Source organism: Pleurodeles waltl, chromosome 10 (assembly GCF_031143425.1).
Source record: "Pleurodeles waltl isolate 20211129_DDA chromosome 10, aPleWal1.hap1.20221129, whole genome shotgun sequence".
In the NCBI taxonomy this organism is placed as follows: Eukaryota; Metazoa; Chordata; class Amphibia; order Caudata; family Salamandridae; genus Pleurodeles; species Pleurodeles waltl.
In genome coordinates, this window is record NC_090449.1 from 377866526 (window position 1) to 377888604 (window position 22079).

Sequence of the window (22079 nt, forward strand, 5' to 3'; positions counted from 1 at the left end):
TGAAGCATTTCTTGCCGCTCATGATCCAGGCAGGGGGCAGTGTGATACAGGGGTATCCGACAGAGGCGCGCAGAGTCCAGTGGGGAAAGGTGCTGCATCACCTGCAGCCTGTGTATGCCAGTCAGAGGAGTGACCACCAGCTGAAGCACCAGTGGGCTGACCTCATCACCAGGGAGCAGGATCTCTTGGACCACATGGGAATCATGATTGGTAGCACTGTTGGTGAGTACGACTTATGTTAATGTGCACGATTAAATGCTCTGTAGTGACATCAGGGGATTAGTGCGATGTCTGCCAGCTAACTTGCTGACTGTGTGTAATGCTGGGGGAATACAAGGGGATCATTGATGCACTATGGCAAGGATCACAATTGCTAGCTATCAGGTAGCACGTGCTCAGCAAACTTACAGGTTACTTTTCCATGAAGGAAATTGGTGCGGCCTTTTTGTCAGATCAGCTAACAAAATAGGAGCCAATCATGTCTATATAGGGTACTATTGACAGAGAAGTACAGATGTACCAACATTTAGGCCAACTATGTTGACGCAATTGCTAGACTGACTTTAGAATCACTACATGATGCTGAAAATGAATGCTGCCTTCACGTCAATTGATAATAGCAAAGTGGCTCAGACATATGTCTCATGTGAGTCTGGTGAGTGTGGAAGGAAAGCGTTCATAGAAGTACTATGAATGTGTTGGATTATTGTGTTCCTTTATCTTTTTGGATACATGTCAGTTCTTGATTTGAAAACATCGTGAAAAGGTGTAAGGTGCCCTCAGCTAACATCTTAAGATGTTTGTTGGAATTAGTTGAGCCACAATCCAAATATGGATGGCAATCCAAGTGTATGCACATGGCTTCACATCTCCATGGTTGGTGCAAATCAGCATAGCTGGGCCACATCAATTGACTATACTGTAACAACAGGATGGCTTACAAAAGTCCCTGCCCCTCCCTCTGTACATTGTACCTATGTGCAATAAATGTGTCATGGCCACAAGGCATGTTTGACTGGTAATGCAGTCCTCAAGTAACCAGGCTTTGGATGTCTCTCTTGGATGCACATGATGAGACGATTACACTCCATATTTTTTAGTGCTCACCAATTATGGGGCATGTTTGCAACCACATGATAGTTAGGGCCAATGTATGTGTGCAGATATGTGTGTAACTGTCACAGGAGACCCATGCTATGTACAAGTAGGCTGTGATATATCAGATCCAGTACCATCATGTCTGAATGGCTGCCATTTCATTATTAAGCCTACACATTGTAATTTTTTATGAAATTGTTGCACTGTGCACAGATTTTGAGCACATTTCTTCCTTCTATACCTTACAGGTGGACCGGCACCCTACACTGTGGGAGAGGTGGCGACATTTGAGGACCCGACCACTCCAGTAAGTGTTGATATCTCTGTTATGTGTGGTGTTTGCTGGTTATGGACTCGTGTGAGTTGGACGCAAAGCAAGGTGTGATGCGTTGGGCAAGATTTTCACTTGTTCCATGAGTGGGAATGCAGTTCTCACATGTTTTGAGTTTGCCAATGCGTATCCAATGGTATCATGTAGGGATTGTAGGACATCCCTGTAGGCCCCACTGTGAAACAGGAGATAGTCATGTGTATGACACTTGTATCACCAAGAGTCGCAATGGAAGTCAGCCCCAATTTAGACAGCCTGTCAGACCCACATTCTCTAAGATTGGTAGAGCTCATAGCTTTCCAATAGACATCTGCTTCCCTATTTACCTACGTAATTTTGAAACAGTAGGTAGAACCTCCTAGCAGCATGTACTTCCACATGTGGTGCATCAAGTCTATGGAACCTGAGTGCAATGGCCTAGGTGTGCATGCAAATCATGATCATGGGTGTTCTAGCAACTCTGTGTCTGATTTAAGTCAGGCCTCACTGGAAGTATATGTTGTGTACTAAGTTCTGCATTTCCTGACATGTCTGACCCTATGAGTGCTCTAGGGTTTGCTGACTCGTAATTGTAGATAGACCTTACCTGTGGTGTGTCTGTAGAGACAAACATGTGTGGAGTTTCCTATACACTCCTTGGTGTACATGTTGTTGGCAAATTATAGTTGTGTATTCACCGCCCCCCCTCAAACATGGCCATGGGCTTGTGAATGGGGTACCTAGTACTGATGCTACCAGTATGTTACACATACATGTGAATAAGTGACGGTTTGGTTGCATACTAGTATACACACTCAGGTTTGGCACTTGGTACAATACTGGCAAGTCCAGTTACAACTTGCAGACCATGTGGCTTTAGTTTTGCTTTCCGTACACTGACATTTGTAGCCCAGCTCTTGGCGGAGGATATGCAGCATGATTCTTAGATGATAACTGTCAGAACTCAGATTGCAAGTCAAAGCCAGTTATTACCCATCTTGTAGGTTATGGATGTGCTTTGTGTGATGTGACTTTTGTAGTCTGGCCTGCCATATACTTCCTCAGGGACATTCAATGCTCTGTATTGTGATATGAGCTGTTACAAGTACAGTAGATGTAATGTCTGATTAACTTGCTGTGCCGTTTCACACAATGCAGTTACTAATGTAGCATATCTGCATTTGTCTTCACAGCTGCTAACATGACTCCAGACCAGGTCTGTGAATTTCAGCGCCGGGCCATGAGATATCAGCACATCCTGCTGGTGGAGTCTGGGTTCCGGAGGATGGCCCTGCGATATCGCCATGAACGGGCCTCCGGGGCATGGCGAGCCTTCCCACAGGGTGGGCCTACTTTGCCCACCACAGCCACCACCAGCACAACCACCAATCAGAGCCAGGTGGCCCCACCCACAGCTGCCACTGTTGGTCCAACATCTGTTGGACTTCCTGGCCCCAGCATTGCCACCGGTGCAGGACAGCCCACTAGGCCTCGCACCACACCCACACAGACCTCCTCCACCGGTACCCAGACTGCCACTGCTCCATCTGTTGACCCTGCAGCCTTCAACAGAATGGAACATAAGATGGACAAAGTGCTGCGCAAGTTGAGCCACCTGAGCCTGGACGTGCGGCACATTAAACGGCGGGTCAAGGACATTAAGAGGACCCTCCGGAGGGCCAACCTCTAAACACTATTTTTTATTGACATGATTCCCTTCCCTCCCTCCTCTTTCCTTGTTCTTATAGTTTGTGGGCTTAGGGGGCTTAGTGTTAGGTTAGTATAATTTTATATTGTTACTTATTAAGTGTGTGGGTGGGTGGGTGGGGGGCTATGTTGGGGTTCATGTGTGTTAAAAAGAAAAAAAGAAAAAAAGAAAAAAAGAACAATACCAAAAATACATATATTTGTGTAGGATAGTATAGTATGTGTTCAGGTTAGTATGTGTTGTCCTCCATGTGTCCCGTCTCATAATAGGGGTAGATGTTTAGAACGTTTCGTTATATGTGATAAGTAAGTGTAGCTTAGGTTAGTTAGGGACAGTTGTGGGTGATGAGTAGTCAGGGTAGATTAGGGTAGGTAAGATTTTTCCTTCAGTTTCCTCATCTATGGTTAGCATTTAATAAATATTTAGTTACCACTTAATAGTATGGGCTGAATGGTACTTGCTCGTGGGTTTGGATTTAGTGTACATCAATTTGGTACTATGACATCTGTGTCCTATGCTACAAACAAATCCCAACTGAGCTGTACGATTGGCAGCTAGCCCAGAGCTACCTTGCAAAGTGTTGACCCTTTGTTGCAACCACCAATCACAGTTAATATGGATCCCAATGTGTTTCTGTTGATAATTGTGTTTTCAAAGTCACTAACAGTGCTTCCAGACTTGATATTGGGGAAACAGTTTTAGGTCTGACTGCAGTGTGATGATCATGCACACCCTTATAAGATGAGTTCTCATTGGCAATCTTGTATTCTTGTCTTCATGACCCTCATACATCATTTGTGACACAGTTCGGCATGATTACCTATTTGTATGTTAACTTAGACACCTTCATTTGTTCAGTTTTTGTAGTGTTTACTTAGATTAGTATGGCATGTTTATTGTGTTATTTTTGCATGGTGACAACATTTTGCTAACACTATTTGATGACTTAGTTATCCCCCGAGAAAGCATTCTTCTGTCCAACACAGCATGATGGTGTATGGTTTCTCACTTCATCAGATTTGTCCCTCAGGATGGGCAGAGTATGATGCAATCATGGGTACTGGGCAGATTTCTCTTACTATATAATATCAGGACAGTTGTATTGACAAGCTACGTAATTCGACAGTAGGCACATTTCAGTTATCTACTGCACAGTTGATATGGCACATTACCCAGAGACAGATTTGTTGTGTAAGTGCTATTTTTTGAAAAGTGCTGTAGTGCTATCTGTACATTGTCCATGATTGTGAGTCCATTATAGTGATATCTTACATTGTGATCCAACACAAGGGTTTACCAAAATGCTTTTGACATGCTGGGGTTGCTGTTTCAGACAGTGCAGAGGGACAGACTTAGCCAATGAGTAGGAGAGAGACAATCACTGGGCTGGATGACAAGATATACAGTGGTTTGCAGAACAGTGCTTGAGTACAGTTGTTGCAAGACTGGCAAGTTACAAAGCGCAGGACCTTGGTAAATGTTGCCCATGTGGCAGGGACTAGTGCTTCCGGGTCATTTTCCTTGTGAATGTGATCTGCTCCATGTCTTCTTCTTCTGATGTGTGTGTTGCCTGCTTTGTCCTTGTTGTTGTTGGTTGTGAAGGGGCAACACACACCTCAGTGTTAGAAGAAGTGGAGTCAGACATCCCAGTCGCTGCTCCCTGTGAAGGTTTTAAGGGCAGTACTGCAGCAAGGAGTATCTGCTGGTTCTTGAGAATAGCAGCCACATCACCATGGTAGGCAGCCAGGTCGGCTCTGAGGGGTTCAATGTTGCATTCGTGCACGCATTGACAGGATTGCTGTTGTAGGTGTTGGGTCAACTGTATTACAGCTGTGCTGATTTCCTTCTGGGTTTTCTGCAGTTCCTGCAAGTTAGATGTTAGGGCTTGCATAGCTGCTGCCTGATCTGCAGATGACATCATGCACGAACGCATCCCCTCAAGGCTGGCTGCCATATTTTGCATCCCCACCCGCACCTCATTGGCCAGCTCCCGCTGTACTCCAACTACAGTTCTCTCAAAGCCAGTGCCAGTGTCGTCTGAGTCCTCAGCTGTATTGGAGCTGGCAGGTCTTACAATTGGGGTGGTTCCTCTGCGATGGCTGCTTGTTCTGTGCTCCTCCTTGTGACAGGAGGTGGGGTCTGGAGGGTTTCAAGGACCTTTTGGATGGTCTCCTGGGGAATGTTTATCGGCTCGTCATCCATGTCATCAGAGAAATCTGGGACAAGCATATCGGCTGGAGATCCATCTTCCTCTGCAATGAAACAGGGTACAATTAGTGTGTCTGTGTTGTGGCAATTTTGATGTGACGTGCCTGCCTTTTGATGAATTCACTTTGTGATCTTGTTTTGTGTTAATTTCTCCATTCCTTCAGATGGGCATTCTTCCAGGCCTATGGCCCACCTGTGTGTCACATGTATGTTATGGAGTTATCAGACTTGTCAGCCTCATCGCCTCTAGGTGTTGATTTATGCCAAATAGAGAATTGCCACCTTCTTTTCCTACTCGACCCTCCGTGTACATCCATTCTCATGGTGAGACCTTTCACTGGTTGTGGGTGTACTGATGGCCCTGGCAGCACACTTAACAATCTGGACATGCCCCAATCTCTGATCGTTCACATCCACTTAAATGTATTTGACATGTGGCATAGCCTATGTATGGCAATGTTATGATCCGATATGGATGTTGACATTGTTAATGTGTCCTGCTGATGTTGGGGAATGTGTGTTACATTGGATTGCCCTGATAGTCGTATCAGTGTCCTATTTCATCCTCTGACTGTGCAGGTGTATTTCAGTGACCAGGTACATGTGTCCCCTCCTTAATGCTGTTGTCTGAGCAGTATGACATTTGGGATGTTGCCTTGTTACCCAGGCACATGATGGACCCTGACATATGCAGCATGGGTGTGTCCTTAGTGCTGCATAGCTCCTATTGTTGTTTACATTGGCTGATGTTTGCGACAACTATGGGCATTGACATTGGAGAGTACTGGGGCCTTTGTCTTGTTTCTGGGGATTCTTGCAGTTGTCATCCTCACCCCCTAATTTAGGTGTGTGTGGGGAGGTTACTGCCATTGGCTACTTGAGCTGCACACAGAGCAGAGGTGGTAGTGGCAACTGTTGTCGCAGTTATATTGCAGTTGTCGGTATGGCTAGAGGATTGCTAAGAGGGCCCTAGTTAATGTAGGGGGTATGTTGGCTGACATGTGCCAGGATGTCAGATTGACGTAGTGGCCTTCCCCCCTGTTGTGGCTTTCCCTTTGCTCCATCGTTGGCATGACAGCACACCCCCATTGAAAGGTTGTTGGTGTTGTGTAATGGTGTGTCCCAGGTATTCTCAGAACTGGCCATGCCCCCCTGCCATGCCCCTTTACCCATGGCACTCCATGTATTAGATGACTTCCATGCATTTAGTGGTCCGTAGCCCCCCCGGTTGTAGATGACATTATAGCATTTTAATTCCCCATGCGACTTACCCTGCATGTGCGTTGTCTCCTGGTAGTCTGCGCTGTCCTGTCCTTGAATCCCTGTGACGATCTCCTCAGGGATGACGGCTGCGACCATCTCCTCCATGTGGTCCAGGGCCTCCTGGTGTGCTGGACTCCCACCTCCAGTCTGCAGTGCTGCCTTCCTGTTCCTGGCCATCTTTTCCTTGGTCCTGCGCTTGCAGTCATGCCAGCATTTCTTGCACTCGAGGACTGTTCTGCGTACTTCAGTCACACTGTTAATCTTGTCAACAATTTGTTGCCATATGGCCTCTCTCCTACTGATTGGCAACTTTGATGTGACAAACAGTTGGTGCTGGTGTTCCGTCACCTCTTTAACCGGAATTTCCTGCTTCTCTGCACTAAAGCGAAACTTTATTTTCTTCTTAAAAGTGTCCTGGTTCTTGTGTGGGTCCTCTTGGCTAGTTCCTGGTCTGCTGTCATCTTACTGGGGTCTGTAGTGGCATCTGGGATCCATTCTGGCTCTCCTCTGGTGAAAAGGCAGTGCTCGCTGTTTTTTTTAATGCTATTGCGTCAAAATAAACGGCGCATATCCAGTTTGCGGTGTCATAAATCGACCCAAAGTCATTACCGCTGCGTTAACGTCGTTTTCCTTTACGACTTGACGCCGGGGTGTGCGTCAAAAATAATGACTCCCACCTGTTGTTTGTGCCGCCGTGCATCAAAGTATAAATATGACGCCCGCACTGCGCACCAAAATGGCGTTAGCCGGCGGTAATATTTTTGACGCAAAACTGCGCTGGCGCAGTTTAGCGTCAAAAAGTGTAAATATGGGCCTAAGTCTTTTGAAATCTATTGTGCGAAAAATCCAAGTGAATAGTGGGATTTGTGGAGGTTGGTATAGGAGGTACGAAAACCCCTATGTTACACCCCATTTTGAAGTTAAAATGTATTACTGTCATTATCTAGAGAATTGGATAAATAATGAATCCCGAGGTATTGTTATTTATTGGATGTAATAAATAATAAAGAAATAGCTTGAAGGACTGATCTTTGAGATAAAAATGTGTTAATTGAAAACCTGCAGGCAGAAATTACTCTGACTTTTGTATATCCTATTTTTACTATGAGATTTCCACAGGCTGCAATTGTTTCTAATTGTTCTACCTATATCACCAAATGGAGGGTGGGGTTGCTGCAAACACCTTATCTGTCAAAAATATAGAAGTTTAGATTTAATCCTAAGTAGTTTGCTCAAGTCGAGATTTAAAATAAATAGATATATTTGGCAGATGCATGAAAGTTTTTTTCCCCTCTCTAAAGACATTAACTTGCAAGTGGTAAGTTTTCAAAAGGAAAACACATATTGCAATATATTAAAGTGCATTGCTGGCTGACTTAGGCATCGTGATTTGGAAGTGCCATTTTCTTTTTTCCTCATTCCGCCACCCTCGCTTTGGCTAAGAGAAAAAAAAGCAAAGGCCGAGGCCCTTAAAGTATGTTTCCAAGTGCGCGGTCCACAGCACTGCTGGGCCACCCCACCTGTTCTACATACTGCAATTTTCCCCACTGATTGCCATCGACCACGTCTTACTATTTTCTTCAAGACATGATCATAACCAAAGCGATACCCGATTAGGTGAGGGGAGTTTTAATCATTGGACTTAACTTTCGGGAGGAGGAAACCAAAAAAGAAAACAGCAAAACAAAAATTACACATCTAAACATACTCCGAACTTATAATCTACTGGTAAGCATTTACCCATTCAACCAAAAATTGTCTCTTCTAGTATGAGGACCACATTGTTCCATTTTACACAATCGATTTACTGATAATTGCCAGTCCTGAACAAGGGGGGGAGATGGATCCACCCATTTACAACATATTTCCCATCTAGCCAAAAGCATTAGTACAAACAACAAATGCTCTTGCTGCACAGACATTTTCTGACACTTTATATCCGGTTAACAAACCCCAAACACCACCATAAGAAGATTTATTCTTAAATTATCGTCAAACATTACCCTAAGAATACTTCCTATATCTTCCCAGTACTTACTCAAAATTGAGCATTGCCAAAACATATAAAAATCGTCTGCATTGGTTTTCCCACACCGTGGCCAGCTTTTATTGAATTTCCCAATAGCCGTTAATCTAGCTGGTGACCAATATACGCTGTGTAGTGTAAACAAATGATTTTTCTTCAACCCCGCAGGTTTAATAGTAAACCACAACTCTGAACATGACTTTTGCCACAAAGATGTGACTTCTAGGGTTGGAAAAATCCTCCCCCATTTCAACAGAGGGAGGGAAGAAACGTCTTCTATTGATTCCAACTGTACATGATACCAAAAGGCAATCTCTTTTTTAATACATGTCTGATTTAATTTCCCCTCCCATGAGCTCCTCCCTATTTCTCCTACTTGACAAGACTTAACCCAACTAGATAACTGAAGATACTTAAACTTAGAAATTGTCCCACTTGTACACTCCTGCAATGCAGACCAAGATATTAATTCAGAACCTTCCATAATCTGCCCCCATCTTGCCATCCCGCTGATTCTCAAAGGAGTTGATAATTTATCCATAAGACAATCAGGAGTACCAGGAGAATCCCAGATGGGAGCAGAACTACAATAATAAGCTATCCCTAGCACCTTCCGAAATTGTATCCAAACCTTACAGGCATGTCTGGGGATCTTCAAGCGCACCTTCTTAAAGTACTTTGAATGTCCAAATTTATATAAAAAATTATCAGCTCCTTCCTCAAGATGTGCCGTCAAAGCTCTCCAGACCACTGAGTACTCTGACTTCTCATTCAATAACATTCTAATATTATTTAGTTGAAAAGCCAGGTACTACCTATAAAAATCTGGAGATGCTATGACCCCCCACTCCTTCTTTCTACTCAGCGTTTTCCATGATATCCTTACTCCCTTGAAGGCCCAAACAAATGAGGATAGTTCACCCTGTAGTTTTTTAAACCAACCCCCCTTAAACTCTAAAGGAATAGTATTAAATTACAAAGTAAACTTTGGAAGAATACACATCTTTAATATATTGGATCTTCCAGTTATGGAAAGTGGAAGAGCAGCCCATGCCTTTAACAACTTTTTAGTTTCCATATAAGCTCTATCAAAATTTACCTTAACTACATCATTAAGATCAGTTGTAAACCGAATCCCCAAATATTTAATCTCTTGTTTAACTAAGGGAGAAACATAGGCCATATTCCAACACATAATTTGCGTCTTTTCTGTATTTATGCTGTAACCTGAAAATCCACCAAATTGCTCCATCAATGTATTAATAATGGGTAAAGTAGTCGCCACATCATTAGTATATAGCATAAGGTCATCCGCGTATAATGCTACTTTCTTTTCCGAACCCCCACTCCGAAACGGGGGAATGTCCCTGCAAGCCCGTAATGAGATTGCCAAAGGTTCGATATATAAATTAAAGAGCAAGGGAGACAAAGGACAACCCTGTCGAGTACCCCGACTAATCCTAAATTCCTGAGATAGCAGACCATTAACCAAAATTCTGGCAGATGGGCATCTATACAGTTCCCTAACAGCCCTAATAAAAGGTATTCCCAAACCACCTATTTCCATCACAACCTACAAAAAAGACCAGTTGACACGATCAAAAGCTTTGGCTGCGTCGAAAGTCAAAACCGCTAATGGAGCCTTTTCTTGTACCGCTAAATCTACTGCAGCAAATAACTCGTGAGTTAACTCATAAAGTTGTCTACCCTTCATAAAGCCCTTCTGATCTGAATGAACCAAATTACCTATACCTTTCCCCAATCTCCTAGATAAAATCCCTGTATATAATTTGTAATCCGAATTCAGCAATGAAATAGGTCTGTACGATGAGCAAGACATTGAATCCTTGCCTGGTTTTAACAATAAACAAATTATGGCTTCATTCCATGATTTAGGTACCTGTGCCCCTTCTAAAAGCATAGAATTGAATAATTCCAATAAAATCGGAGTGAGTTCCTCCCCCAGTACCTTATATAACTCACTTGGTAGACTATCTGGCCCAACTACCTTCACTTTCTTCAAGGCTTTTATAACTTCAGCAAGCTCTCCCCCACTTATCTCACAACCCAGTGACTGCCATGCTAATTCATCCAAAACTGGAAGATGCGCTTTTTTCAAAAATGCTCTAATCGACTCCTCTGAATTTACCAGGTTCTCTGAATATATTTCTTGAAAAAAAGATACAAATGCTCCCCCAATCTCAGATTGCTCAACACAAATCTGATTCGTAGAGTCTAATTTAACCGATAAAATATACCTTTTAGAAAAATCTGACTTAACCTTCTCCGTATTCGTAATGCGCATATCGACTGCTTTCCAAATTTAACCTATTACGATTCTCCAAAAAGAATTCTAAGTCCATCCAAACCTTTTTCTCTTGATGTGCCAATTCCTCTAGTTGCTCTTTCTTCCCTTCTCTTCGTGCATTATGCATTAAAACCTGAAAGGTATTTAAAGATGATTCCATACCCTCTAACTTCTCCTTTTCTTCGCGACACCTATAGATTGCCAGGCTCACAAGCCTCCCTCTAATATAGGCCTTATAGGCATCCCAAACACACCATAAACTTGCTGTTCCTCGATTCAAGTCAAAATAATCTCTTGTATCTTTCTTTAACATCTCTACTATTGAGTCATCTAAAAGTAAAGAGCGATTTATTGTACTCCTAGTACCCTGACTCTCCACCTTAATACCCAGATGTAGTTTTACAGCTGAGTGATCCGAAAGGTGTGCTGGGTTGTGGGCTGCCTTTATCACATCTGCACACTAACTCTTATGTATTAAAAAGAAATCTATTCTAGATTTATGTCCATATTTTTTATTGTGGAATGTATATCTATCTCCTTCACCCCCTTTCCAGTGCCAAATATCTATCAGACCTAAATCCTGCATGGCTTGCTTCACCTGTGCCCTAGTTTTAGGTGAGTTAACCGTACCCCGGGGGGTCGATTTATCAAGAACAGGATCCAACAATGTATTAAAGTCCCCTCCTAACACCACTGGATACCTGGCTAGAAATAAAATATTAAATAATTCTTGAAATGGCGTCGGGTCATCTAAATTTGGACCGTGATAACCTGCCACTGTAACCCAGTAGCCATATACACACACTTCTACCACTACCCATCTACCCCTGGAGTCTACTTGCACCTCTCCTACCTTAAACCTTATAGGGTTTTTAATCAAAATTGCCACACCTTTGATCACACCAGATTTAGTAGAGCATGCACTAAATAATACCCATTTCATTCGTTTAAGCCAATGTTCCCACTCTTCTCATTGTAGATGAGTTTCCTGCAGTATAATGATCTCCTCCTCAACCAATCTTAAGTACTCAAAAATCTTCCTCCTCCTATGTACCACCCTTAGGCCATTAACATTCCATGAGAGAAACTTTAATCGTAAACTACCATGCTTAGTCATTTAAAAAAATAAAAAAAAGTCTTGGTCACAATCTTCCCCCCTCCTATCTAAGCAAGTTATGAGGACTCTCCTATTTTTATCTTTTTGTACCCGCCTACCCCTACACCCAGTGCCAAACCACCCATCCACCCACCAAACCAACACACAACCGAACCCCCCCCAGGGGAACCCTCCCTGTTTCTTTTAGGATAACCATCCTGCTATCCTTTATTTGAGCTCTCCGTCGGACAGGATTTTCCCAATTCTACTAAGACGCCTTAATCTGTTCTATAAAAGCGCTAACCTCCCCCGGATCTCTCATATTGTACATTTTATTTTTCCACATAATACGTAGAGCAGCCAGAAACCTTAACTGTACCGTGGCCACAAGAGAGCGGAGCTCCTGCATAAAATTCCCCAATTCCCACTGCCTATCCAACGTTGCTTTAGACACATCCGATCTCACACGAAAAGACCAATCTCCTTTGGTAAAAGCTCCAACTTTAAGGGCTTCGGATAGAATTCTCTCCTTAATTGTATATGCGGCGAAGTTTATCAAAATCCTCCTGGGATTTTTCCTTCCGGGGTTCTTCCTGAACGGATCCCGATGAACTCTTTGGATATCCTCCTCTAAGTTCAACGACGCTAAGCTCGGAATAGCCTCCTTGATTAAAGAGATCACATAACCTTTAATATCCTCCCCTTCCAATCCCTCAGGATCTCCCAACAGCTTAATATTGTTTTTCCTCATATTGTTTTCCAACGACTCCAGCTTATCCTGCAACATCTTTTCTCCAAGTTTTAGCTGTGAAATATCCTTAGAATGTACCATCGACCGCTCCTCCTGAGCCTCCACCACAGCCTCCAGCTTACCCAAGCGATCCGATAACAGGTTAATTTAGCTCTCCAAAAGTTCACAGGCTTCCCGAATTCTAGCTTGATCATTTTCTGAAATCTCAAATTTCTCCCTAATCTCTTTAGTAAGAGAAATTAACAAATCCTGCACATCTGTGCTGTGAGTCACTGAAACGGCTGGGGGGGTACCCTCTACTTCCGCCAAGGTTAATGTAACAGGAGAGGCCTCCATTTGCCCTGCTAGATCCTTTGCTAACTGATCTGACATATTATTATCCGAGCTCGCAGATTGTTTTGATGACCCCAAACCACCTAAAGGAGGTTGAACGTTTACCATACTCTGCGGGGGAAAGGTTGTATTCTGAAAATACCTTGTAATCAAAGACTCACTTTTCCCCGCAGGCTCAGCCCGGCCTTCCTCAGGGGAAAGTTGGGGCACTTCCAAGTGTGATACTGTGTGCTCAGTCCCCCTCCTCACTGGGCCTTTACTGCACGCCTCTAAACCTCTATTTCTTACTATAGCCGTTGCTATAGTTACTGGTAAATGGGGATTAATACTCGCCCCCAGGGGGCCAGGCTTACCTTTCTTCGCACCCTACAACTCACCGTCCTCTGCCCGGACACCCCTGGGGTGACGCTTGGCTGGCGACATACACTGTGATGCTCCTACGCCGTCCCCTACTCCTCTTCTCAAACTTCCACTTAGGTTTCTCCTAAATGAAAACCCCCGAGTCTCTGGTAGTCCTCCACGAAGAGAGCAGCGAGAGTTGTAGCGTCTCCCGCGGCGCACACCCCTCACCGCCTCTGCCCAAATGCTGGAGTCCGATGCGCGCTTCCAGCACGACACCTCACCACCTTTCGCCGGAGCGCGTGTCTCCCCTCTCCCATCTGCCGTTTTTCTTAGTGACCCGTCCAGGGCCGAAAAAACAATGTAGCAGGGGAAAAAAATAAAAAAATCAATAAATACGTGGCCGCAAAACAACATGCGATTTTGGAGCTCCCCGTCTGCCGTTATACTCCCCAGCCCATCTGGGCTGCGACCGAGCACAAAAGCAGCAAAACAAAAAAGGAAAAAAAAAATCCACAAAAAAAACGGCCTGAGAGCTCCAAACGCTCTGCTACACTCCGCTTCCTTAATCCAGGTAGATCGTACCGTTCCGACGAAGAAAAAACAACTAAGAGCCCCAAAAACACAGCCACAGACGCGCACGGCTTGGGAGCTCCAACGCTCTGCTTCCGTACTCCAGGCACAGCGTAACGCTCTGACGCCTTCCTTCCTCACCGACGGAGAGCTCGCGGTCCACTCTCTAAAGACATTAACTTGCAAGTGGTAAGTTTTCAAAAGGAAAACCCATATTGCAATATATTAAAGTGCATTGCTGGCTGACTTAGTCATCGTGATTTGGAAGTGCCATTTTCCTTGTTCGTGAAAATTGAAGGAAAAGGGGCACCAAAGAGGGATTTATCACTTTTTCCTCCTTATAATAATGAAAGTGTATCAATAGTTCACAACAAGTAGGCTAGTCGCAAAGAATAGCATTGTTACAGTCAGTTCGTACCCATTGTCATAGTGGAAATATTTCAGGAGCCCTGGCCCTCGCATCTGCTGGCATCAAGGGTAGGGCTGTTTTTTATTTTTTTTATTGCTGGAGTGTAAACCTCTTAAAATTCCAATTTTTTTAGCGTATGCTTATTTCTCATATTTTTTACTCGGGAGACACTTCCTTTATGCAATATTCGCCCCTAACATTCTGGTTTCATGAAAAACTGTTGTGAGGAACTGTAAAAAAGAATCTGTGCTGCAGCCGAACACATTGTCTAGTTAAATCAGTATCAAACAGATATTAAGATATGCAATTGCATACAGTTATCATGCAAATTACGGCGTAATGCATGTTTTCAAAAATAAAATGTACACAAGAAAAACAAAAAACTGCTCCCTTTTGCCCTCCTGTAATCACAATGAGCAGACAGCGTCTTCTAGCGACAAAGAATGTTCTCCTTGATGTCCCTTTTGCACTGTGCTATTTTATTTGTAAGAAAGGCATCACAATGCCGCTTCCTATGAAAACGAAGTAGAGATGGAGGTATACTGTCTCTGCCCCCGCTTCTACAATAATAGCGTTCACAAGGATTCACAGAAGGTGAATATTTGATGAGCCAGGTATTTTGAAGAACGGCCTCATTGCCCTAAGCTTGATTAGTAGGTCACAGACAGCCTAAGATGCACTGAAGATGCTGTGCAAACTTAACCTAACCCAAACAGTACATCTGACCACCTGTGAACGTCTGCTGTAAGGAGCATGACTTTTAGGTGGGATTCTAGGAGATGTTAGATAGTTTAACACCAGTTCAGAAGCAATTTGGCGGCAGTACAAAGTGGTGCTAATTATAAGGATATGCTATAATAATAATGTTTATCAACTGTTATTAAAAACCACACAAATATAACAGAAACATTTAGCTATCAAATTTGTAATATCTTTTAAAAGTCATTTTAACTTTTGTTTCAATACAAGTGATTTCATATCTATTCATTCTTTTGATCCATATTTTGAAAATAATTTTGGGGAATATCAATAAGAGGCTTGTGCTACCGTAGCGTCACTATTTATTTAACACCCTGATGGCGAAATCCTCTCAACCATATCAATGAGGCCACTCAAAACCACTTTGCATGGCTTTGCATGACATCAGAGATATGGAGGAAGACAAAGCAGCGCATGTTGCTGCGTTGCCCTACGTTTTACCAGGGAGGTGTTCCTTTGGCATTCAGGTGGGTTTTCCCACACAACACCCATAGATTTCGAAGTTGCCACATATCTACCTAATTACTTAAACCTGGGGCAGTGCCAAAATCTTATGCCTCCACACAGCAGGAGGAACAATGAGATGTTCTCTTTTTTTCAGTAATCAGGGCATGATATCTATTCCTTTATTACATACCCATTTATAATTACATGCAGCAAGTTGCCTCTCCTAAATAATATTTTGTACATCACAGAAAGTACCATATATTGTTGTGCTAGTCGGGAACAACCAAGCATAGCTCTGCATTACTGTGTATTAGGAGAGTGTGGTGAAGGAACTTTACTAATTCGGTGTTCCACATGTGCAGGAGAAAAATGACCAGTCCAACTTGGTCTCAAAACGATTACACAACTCTCCATGTGATTCATTGACCGCAGTACCCCATCTGGGTAATACACAACAAAACTTGATCTCCTGAATTCACAGAATGGCCTTTCGTCAATACCATATATATATATATATATATATATATATATATATATATATATATATATAAATATATATATATATTTTCCAACAAACAATCGCCTTCCCCCCAGCCACATGTTAACGGCGAGTCATAGGCAGGGCGGCGACCCCACACAAATAAATCATAAATTGTCCAAACATCAAAGGAATCAAAGTCCCGCGACACAAAGCAACAAGCCTTGACTCCGTATGAGCGTGTTTATTATTTGAACAAAAGAGATCCTGACGCGTTTCGGAGCACTGGCTCCTTGTTCACAATGAGAGATAGATTTCTAGAGAGAGGATATTCTGATAAACGAATTTACAGTACGTGTGAAAAAGTACTCTCATTAGATGGGGAAAAAATAGACACAAAAAGAGGACTATAATTAGTCTCTAAACACCCATAACCAAAGTGTCGGCCATTTTGAAACAGAATTAGTATATTACAACGCATAGGCACAAAAATTATTTTTACTTCATGCATGTATGGCCATACACTAACTCCTTATTCCCACCTCTAAACAAAACAAATATTCCATTAAATATATACACTAAACATTCAAAAAGACAATTACAAAAGAGAACATAAGAAATAGAAGAATGAACAAACAGAAATTATACTGGTCTCTGTGTACTTCTTGCTGAAGTGTCGGCCATATTTAAACAAAGGTCAAATAATATACTTCATAATATAGAAACTCGTTATAAATCCATTAATCTATATTTATAAAAATTCAAATGAAGCTGAAAGGTGCCAATAGATACATTTATGTAAATTTTTCATAACAAGCCCATTAAAACAAGTTATATTATTATGATACTCACCTAATATGTAGAATGGACTCTTCCAGGGTTGAAGGACCCTTTTACTGATACAATAGCTCCTTGCATTTCACCAACACAAATCAGCATTTTCTTTGTATCTGAATGGCAAAATATGACAAAAGAATTAGTTATTGGACAAAGTGATACTAATAACATTTAACAATAATCATATCAATTTTTTTTATTATCATCATAATAAAGATTACTGCCCTCCATAATTAAGTAAAATTTAGATGAACTGAGAGTTCCTCATCCTGATTGAATCCATGTGGAGAAATAGTAGAATATTTAATGATCAATCTTGATTCTAAATGCTGGAGTTCCAATTCTTTATTGCCCCCTCTTATGTTGGCAGGAATACTATTTAACACACAGAATTTTAACAAATCTCTGTTTTTCTGATGAGAAACTGCAAAATGTCTTGCAATCGGATGCGTTTCATCTTCGTTGGTTATAGCTCTCATGTGTTCCAACACTCTTTTCTCGCTTTATGAATCGTGCTGCCAATATAATACTTATTACACGGGCAGCTCAGAGCATGTATACAATATTCAGTGTTACAGTTCAAATGCTTTCTAATAACAAAAGGGCATGTGTTCGTCGATAGCTGTAATTTACGACAGTTATAACTGCCCTTACAGGCTTTACACTTACCACAAGTAAAGAAGCCCTGAACAGTGAGTTCGTTATTGGCCTGCGATGATTGTACTAAGCTTTTACACAAGCGATCTTTCAGAGATGGACATCTTCTAAATGTCACCTGAGGTTGCTGACCAATTAAATCTGCTAAATGTTCATCAGTTTTAAGAATATTACAGTATTTCATTAAAATACGTTTAATTTCCCATGCTTGAGTATTAAAAGTAGTAATAAACCTAATTATTTGGTCATCAGCTGCATCAACACATTTCTGTGAGATCAGCAATTTTTCCCGATCTAATGAGAGTATTTTTTCACGCAGCTATGCAATGACCTATGAACATGTTAAAGATAGATTACCATTCAGATATATATGTATATCAACACACACATAAACACAAGCATACACACACATATACACACATATATATATATATATATATATATATATATATATATTTATTTAATCGTGAGTAAATATACATTTGTTATACAGGTTTAAAGAGTATGTGTGTAATTTATTGTTATTACAGGGTAGCGATACTTAAAGAACTATACATATCTAGAATATACACATAATCAGATTAAAAATATTTATCAACACAGCCATATGCAATCCATTGATGTTTGAATATGGTGGCTATGAAGGAAAGAACCAACTCTTGAGTAGTCTTCTGAAGACAAGATAGTTATCAGTGGATCTTATATTTGGGGGAGCGAGCACGCCAAGAGATCCAAACTTTTATTAATACTATATAATGGGTCCTGCACTAGAGGACGCTGGATCGAAGCGACATAGGTTTGAGGGGATGTCACCAATAGGAATTGTGAATATCAATATTCTAATAACAGTTTAACAATATTCAATATTATAAAGCTTCAGTCAATAATCACACCAGTTCAGTAAGAAGAATACACAAGTTTTATTTCCCTATATTAGGTCACAAAGATGATTCTCAAACACAAATGATAAGCATAAAGAATCAATAGCGGTTCATTGAAATGGCACATATATCTCAATTTGATTCATACAGTTAAACAAATAATCTCCAATAGAGTCACACTTATTAATAATACAAAAAAAGTAATGATGGTACAGAACACATTAGTTCAGCATTAAAATGATTTCAAACCAGATCATAAGCGATAGACGATTATTTCTCTAACTAACCACAGATTAGCAGTACATGCTGGGCTTCATGTGAAAAGAATTTAGAAACACAAATTTAGGAAACTCTTAACTCAATTATGTCAATTTATAAAAATTAATAATGTGCAGCAAAATATAATCATTAGTTGCAGTTGGTACCTGAAAAGCAAGAGAGACACAATTTACATCTAATACCATACATTACCACAATAGTAGTAACAGCAAAAGATCAGCTTCCACTTGAGGACACCATCAACAGCGTTGGGCCTTACGACAGCTAATCTCGACACTCAACTGCTCTCAAGGTTCAGCAAACCCACAGTCCATGCATTCTAAAAAACCCTAATTAGTCTACACAGATTATTATATTAAAATCGAATCTGATTGGTCAGTTTATGGGCTGTTTTCATTTCAACCAATCGACAACTAATTTGATGACCTACACTTGACAAACCTACGCTAACTAAAACATTTTCTTTCAGTAGATACACTCTCCTTTCATCTCGTCTGTAACTCCATTGTCTCATCCGCCTGTTGCATATCTTGTTCTCAGGAAGAAACTCTCTCAACTATATTTACTTCCATCCTTAAGGAAAGACCAGATATTATTAGCTCGGTTACTATATGACCATGTAGGACATGTCACCGCAACCCGCTAGGGGTAGCTGTGGATATGTCTACACAAGCTTGAAAACAATTATTATTGAAGCTTCAAATCATGGAAATTAACTATAACATCTGAATATAGTTTTGCTCAGTTAAAAACCAAAAAAACAATTATCTAAAGGTTTTCTCGTTTTACACTTTAATTCATCACTCATTATTAATTTATTAATATTAGAATCATTAATAAACATATTTGAAAATTCATGCTCTCACAGGGGTAATGAATTCCATAGTTTGGCTGATTGAACAGAGAAGGATGTACCACCTATAGACTTTTTCTTGTATGGTGGTGTTCTAAGGCGGGGTGCAATCTTGAGTGGAGGTTTCTTTGTTGAATGTATTTGGTTATTTTGTTTCTGATAAAAAGCGGTCCTGTTTCATGTATAGTTTTGTGGATGATACAAAGCAGCTTGAAGGAGGATCCTCTGGCAATGGGTAACCAGTGTAGTGTAGTGCTCTCAAGGCAGGGGAGATGTGGGCTTGTGGCTTTATATATTCTAGTAGTCTAGCAGGGGAGTTCTGAATACGTTGTAGTTTTTTCATAATAGATAGAGATCATCTATGGAAGAGGCTATTGGCATAATCCAGTTTGGATAGTACAAGAGAGATAGTAGCCTGCACCTTTTGTGGAAATCTGAGGTGAGGGAAGATGCGTCGCAGAGTCTTCAAGGTGATGAAGCTTGTTCATACAAATTTGTCCACTTGGGCATTCATTGTTAAGTTGGACTCCATGGTAATTCCAAGGTTTTTAACTTTCTCAGATAATTGAGGAGGTGGTCTAAGATTGTCAGGTCAGGTGCACAGGGGGTCACATATGAGTATTTCTGTTTTGTAGGCATTTAGTTTCAGATGGCTCCAAGTCATCCTCTAATCAACGGCTCTGAGGCAAATTAGGATTTGTGAGTTTTAAATGTCTTTGGGGCATTCCAATTTAAGTAGTATGTGTGTGTCATCTGCATAGTTGTCGCATGTTAGTTGAAAATCATTGATCAGTTCTGGTAATGATATCATGTAGATGTTAAAAAAAGCAAAGGTGACATTATAGATCCTTGTGGGACTCCTGCTTTTGTGAGGTATGGTTGGGATGAGAAGGTGGGAGAATAGATAATATTAGTTCTGTTTTGAAGGTAGGATGTAATCTAGTCAAGAGCAGTCCCTTCTATGCCCGCTTAGTGGAGTTTTTGGATTAGTGCGTCATGGTCAACCGTATCAAAGGCCAAGAGAAGTAGTGCAGCAACTCCATTGCGGTCGACTGTGTTTTTAAGATCATTGCAAATTGCTATGAGTGCCTATTCAATGCCTCTTCTTGGGCAGCATCTAGTTTGGTAGTCTGAAAGTATTGAGTTGTCTTCAATGAATTGTGACATCTGGGCAAATGCTGCTCTTTCTGTCAGTTTGCCCAGGAAAGGTCCATTTGTGATTGGTCTGTAGTTGTTGGGCTCCTGCGGGTCTAGCTTTGTTTTCTTTAATAACGGATGTAGGTATGCCTTTTTCAGGTCTTCAGGAAAATGTCCTATAGTTAAAGAGTTGTTGATGATTCTTCGTACAGATGTGGCAGCAGAAGTAGATAAAAGAATGTTCTTGAAGGTGTGTGGTGGACAAGGATCAGAAGGGCAACCAGAAGGCCTGCTTGCTTTGACCAAATCCATAGAGGCTGGATTGGTTTATTCTTAGAGGGGAGTTCAGGAAAGGGGTTGGTGTTAATGTTTTATTTCTGTTCTAAATAAGAGTTGCAAATTTGTAAAATCTTGAATAGTGGGATGACTTAGTTCCATGCATTTAGGTTTTCAGAACTCATTGTGAATTGAGTAAAATTCTTTGGTTGCAGATTTAGCATTTTGAATTCTGCCTGAGTAATACCTTTTTTTAGTTTTTTTTTGATTGATGATTTGTATATTCTGTTAAGTTTACGCAGGCTGCAATTTGTCTGGAATGTTATTTGTTTTGAGCCAGGTCCGCTGCAACCTTCTGATTTGTTGCTTTATCTTTTTAAGTTCTGTGTTTCTCCAAGGTGTTGGTTTTCTTTTGTCCTGTTTAGTTTTTCTGAGTCGTATTAGGATATCAAAAGCTTTCTGTAGTCACTCATAAAATTTTGGAACAAAATTATTTCTATCTAATTCTGTGTTGGCTGTTAGTTGTGTTTCTAAGTCATCAAAATTGAGTTTGCTCCATGGTCGATAGGTGCATGTATGTAAGTAGTTGTGGGGGTGTGTTGATTTGTGGTGTTTTATGTTGGAAAGTTATCAAATGGTGGTCTGACCATGTGATTGGTGTGATGCTATGAACAGTAACTGCTTCAGGCTTAGCAAAAATTACATCTAAAGAGGTGTCCAGTGATGTGTGTTGGATTGTGTACAATCTGATGTATGTTCAATGTGACTAGGCCAGTGGTGATAGCTTTTGGATGGGGCATATTGGGTTTGTCAAACCAAATATCTATGTCCCCAAGAATGCATAGGTTTAAGTATAATGTAATAAGGTTTGAGGCTGTATCTAGAAAAGCATCTGGAAATGTTGAGTTGCTAGGTGGAGGTCTGTAAAGGAGGAGAAAGTTACAAGAGGAAGTTGGAGTAGGGTGGCATCTGGTGAGGAGGGCTTCACAACCTTGTATAAAAATGTTGTCTGTTTTACTGAGATTCATTGCTTGTTTGAATATAATAGTTAGT